This window comes from Thamnophis elegans, chromosome 2, assembly GCF_009769535.1.
Source record: "Thamnophis elegans isolate rThaEle1 chromosome 2, rThaEle1.pri, whole genome shotgun sequence".
Classification (NCBI taxonomy): Eukaryota; Metazoa; Chordata; class Lepidosauria; order Squamata; family Colubridae; genus Thamnophis; species Thamnophis elegans.
The window spans coordinates 79,105,426-79,110,483 of NC_045542.1; the positions used below are offsets into that span (position 1 = coordinate 79,105,426).

General features: G+C 39.5%; 1 non-coding gene across 1 annotated transcript; it reads left to right on the top strand.

Annotated features, from left to right (window-relative positions):
- The first annotated feature begins 622 nt into the window (after positions 1-622).
- Positions 623-729, top strand: LOC116505102. The gene has a single exon (XR_004254891.1). It is a non-coding gene; the product is annotated as a U6 spliceosomal RNA (small nuclear RNA).
- Positions 730-5,058: the final 4,329 nt, after the last annotated feature.

The following is a 5,058-nucleotide window of genomic DNA, read 5'->3' on the forward strand; positions in this document are numbered from 1 at the left end:
CAGATTCTCTTAACTATGAGACTGAGATGTTGAAAGCTAAAGATTCAGGATGCATGTATATATGTAAAACTTGCATGCATAATATCATAGCAATGGCTTTGAAGAAAAGACTGTCCTGCCCTCACGCCAGAGTTAGACTAGGCAGGCTGCAAGCCACAATCCTCTGTATAGTTTTTTACATTTCATTATCTCTCTGGATCAGTCAACAGTAATATAAATTAGCTCACAAAATTGACATGGATGATGATATATCTTGCATGTCAAAAATGTTGTGACAAAAAGAACAAAAGTCTTCACAGGCTGGAAAGCTTTTTTTTAAAAAGAAAACAATTTCAACAACTTTGATTAAAATGTCTAAAAAAGATAAATAGTTACAGATACCTGGTAATTATTCTTCTCAAGATAAAAAGGAAAGCTTGCTTCTCTGAAGATTTAGCCGTTAACTGGCAAAGATGCGAACAAGAATTTAAAATAATCTTTGTCAGTTTACTAATCATATCCTTCCAGAGAAAATTTCTCCTGATGTTGATGAATTGGAGGATAACTTTTAGTATTCAATTACTTTCTAGAATTTGTCTTGGAGGTCATTTGACAGGAATATGTACTGAAAACAAGAGCTTATGTGCTTGCTTCGGCAGCACATATACTAAAATTGGAATGATACAGAGAAGATTAGCATGGCCCCAGCACAAGGATGACACGCAAATTCGTGAAGTGTTCCATATTTTTCCCTCAGTTATTCCTGTTAGGTATAACTACCAATTGTACTGTTATAGAGACTAACTTGATTTTGTATTTAATAACAGCAGCAAGACTGTTGGTGATGCAATACTGGAAGAAGGAAGATTTGCCTACTATTCAAGAATGGGCATTAAAAGTTACAAACTTAGCAGAGATGGCTAAAATATCAGCATATCTCAAGGACCACTCAAATGAAAAATATAAACTGGAGTGGAGAAGATGGATTGACTATATTAAAAATAAATACGAGACTAAGAAATTCCAGATAGTTTATGACTGAAGAAGGAATGATATAATCTGTTTAGAGTTAGCCTAACAAAAGAGGAGTTAAAGCTCAAATGAAAGATGATACTAACTTTTTTTAAAGTTTATTTTAGAACATCTTTGTTAAAGATTTATACCCTGTATTTGTTCTGGGAAGTTGTGGGGGGGTTGGGTTCGGGTGAGGAGGGTGGGGGAGGGCAGGTAAATATTTATAAAAGCCCTTTTTTTCAAAAAAAAATCAATAAAAAAGAAGATATTGGGGAAAAAAACCCAAGAGCTTATGTGAGCCGTTTTGTATATTCAGTGTAAACAGATATAAGGTGTGCCCCCACAAAGAGCGTGGAAGTGATTCCCACTTCTGATGAACACCCAATGAAGGTGTTCTCACAAAGTGTTCTTTAGTTTTTGAAAGTCATATCTGATAACTTTGGGATAGAAGAGAAATTATATTTATTGTAACACAGGGATGTGCAGTCACTAAAGGCAGGGGAGGCATGGCCTCACCAGTCAAGAGGAAAAGGAAAGAATTTTAAAGAATTTTTTAAAAATAATTAAAGCCAAGGTAGTTGCTGCCAGATTCCAAGTCACAGTGACTTGGATTCTGCTTAGTGTTAACTATATGAGGAGGCGAGAGAACTATGGCCTCCTGTGCATAAGCAATTTTTCACCTTTTAAAAGTTAAGCAAGGGTTAAAAAGTGAAAAATTTCATATGCAAAGGAGGCACGTGTTCTCTCGCCTTCCATAGAGGGCATTTTTAGAGGCTTTTTAGAGTTATCTGGGAGCAACTAGCTCAGTCTGACTCAGAGCTCTGGCCTTTCATGAGAGCAGGCAAAAGCAGAATTGAAATCCTCTCTGAAACAGTTGGAAAAGGTGTGTGTGTGGGAAGGGGGGAGGAATTCAAAAAATTTGATTGCATGCAGAACCACACACACACACACACACACACACACACACAGAGAGAGAGAGAGAGAGAGAGAGAGAGAGAGAGAGAGAGCTGGATAAAAGTATATAAGCCCAGCTTCACTGATTACAAGTTTGAAAAGGCAACGTGATTCATCTGCAATCAAAGGCTCCGATCGGAAAGCAGCAGGGGAAGGGGGGGTATGGCAGAAGAGCTGCTTTCAAGCCTTTGGAAAATATATCCAATCCAACTTCTGTGTTTGTGTTCGTTTGAGAGTGAGTGAGTGAGAGAGGGATCCAACTTCTCTGTGTGCGTGTGTCTGTTTGAGAGAGGGAGGAGGGAGAGAGAGAGGGAGGAAGGAGGGGGAGGGAGAAGAAAAAGAATAGGAAAACTTATTTTGCAAGGGGGAAAAAATGCTGTCGCTTTAAATTGGAACTGAGCATGCCTGGCTGTGGAATTCTGGGAATTGAAGTCCACAAGTCTAAAAAGCTGCCTCACCAGCCATAAAGCTCACCGCACGTCACTGTTGTAACACTCAAACTCAGTTTCTCATCTGAATTGGAGTTGAGGTTCTCACCAATTGGTTTGTAATGAAATCTTCTTTCTTTCTTTCTTTCTTACCATGTCCACCAAAATATCTATTTTGTGGAAGTCTCCCTTCCAATATCAAAATTTTAGACATACAATTTGACCCTAAAATATGGGGAACTCCAAATATTTTTCAGGACTTTGTTTAATGAAATGCTCACGTTCTTAGAGGTTGTACCACAATAAATACATTTATCTTTAAGTTACCAAGTTTGAATACTTTCAGTGTTTGACAGTAGAATAAGAGTAATCTACCTGTCAATAAACCTCCTAGATCAGTGATGGCAAACCTTTTTTGGCTGCTGTGCCAAAAGTGGGGGGAAGACAATGGGGTCATGTGCCAGCATGCCACATACATAATGCTATGCGCCCCCCAGCATGCGCACAATCAGCGATACCCCTCCCCCCGCTTTGGCCGTGTTTTTTTCGCCTTCCCCAGGCTCCAAAGGCTTTCTAGGAGCCTGGGGAGAGCAAAAGCAGCCTCCCCCCCCCAGACACCATCTGGAGGCCTCAGGAGCTTCCCTGAAACCTCCAGAGAGCAAAGAACAGACCTACGGGGAACACGGAAGTTCGGGAATTATGACTTCTGGTTCATCCGTAGGGCCTATTTTTGACATCTGGAGCCTTCAGGAAGCTTCCCTGAAGGTTCCAGTGGGCAAAAAATGGTCCTATGAGCAAACATAAAGTTTATTCCCAAAATTCCAGTTTGCCTGTAGGGCTGGTTTATCGTGCTTTGGAAACTTCAGGGAAGCTTCCGGAGGGCGAAAAACGGCCTTAAAAGAAGGCTGAAGTCAGCTGGCCAGCGCGTGCATGCACGTTGGCCAGCTGACAAGGCATCGGCTCGTGTGCCATGACAAATGGCACCATTTGCCACCTGTGGCACACGTGCCATAGGTTCGCCATCAAAGCCCTAGATTGCAGGTAGTTTTGGACTTCAGACTATTCATTTAATAATGGTTCAGAGTTACAAAGGCCTTGGAAAAAAATGATTTACAACCTGTATGCATACTTAATGACTGTCACATCATCCCCCTTATCACACCCACAGAATGCCACACTTGGCAGCCAGCTTGCATTTACAACAGCTGCAACATCCTGCAATCACATTATCACAATCTGTAATCTTTTTTACGGTTTCCAGCAAAACACTCACTGGGAAAACTGGATTTTTTTTTAAAAAAAGGCCATACTATTCATTTAACAATTGCATGATTCACTTAAGGACTGCTGTAAAATTGTCATAAAATTAGGTCCAACTCAATTTACAATTACAAAGACTTAGGATGGAAATTCTGTTCCCAACTGGGAATGTAAGTCAAGGACTACTATATACTCAGTCAGAATTCATGAAATCTTAATAGTCTTTCTTTCTTTCTTTCTTTCTTTCTTTCTTTCTTTCTTTCTTTCTTTCTTTTTCTTTCTTTCTCTTCTTTCTTTCTTTCTTTTCTGATGTTGTATTCAAAGCTAGCATCTCTTTCCCATTTTGTGGGTTCTTTGAGAATATAAACCAGAATGTGTTGGCAAACACACACACACACACACACACACACACACACACACACACACAAATGAGCTATGAATTTCTGATGCTGAAAACAAAGAGAAAAAGCTTAAGCTTTCCAGCTTCTGCACCATTAAGATATTGTATCGCATGCACATAGAGGTCATGATAAATAGTGAAATGATTCAGCAGAAGCCCTTCGGACCAATGTATTAATGCCCCTGGGATTCATAATTGTCCAAAACAGTGAACAGCCTGCTCATAAGGATAAGGCTAATAAGAATCAAGCAATTGATGTTGGGGGTATATCATTATATTTTCCTCATATCAACAGCCTCTGTCTCCCCAGGCTCTAAAAGAGGCACTAAGCCAACTTTGCTGCATTGGGTTTGGGTAGTGGAACGCCGCTTCAATGCTTTGTATTTATAGTGCATATCCTCAGCTGCCTACTTTTAATTTGCCAAATATGTTATTACTCTCTTTGTCTACTTGTAATAACACAGGTGTAAATGTGTCAGAGGAAGCTTAAAAGGTGGGAAGAGATTCTGAATCATCCTGCTTACACACCTAAGTCCCCTGTGGAGTGGGAATGGAGAGGACACCCTATTTCCCTTTTTCCATGAGTGAGAGAAAGAAAATCTTCCTTGTTCTTCCTGTCCAATGTGTTCCAGTCTTCTTTGTCCAAACCTTAAGCATTCAATAAAAGCCACAATGATGTTGCATGCACCAAATGCAATTGCATAAATTATATACATTAAATGAAATTTATGTCAGTCATTTCATTATACAAAAATGTTCAGTATGTCATTCACACAATTTGCCTGATGACATGATGTACACAACATTTCTTGCTATCTTCCCCTGATTCTCCTGGAAATACCTATGGTGTGAATTTGGATGGTTTTGGAAACAAAAAGCCTACCATAGGTTTTCTCTTTCATGCTGTTTTCCTAAATAAAATGGTAAATATGGGCTAAATGTGTCATTTGGCTGGATGATATTAACTAAAGAGTTCTCATGAATGGCTCCACTTCAAAAAGGACTCTTACATTGGACCATGTT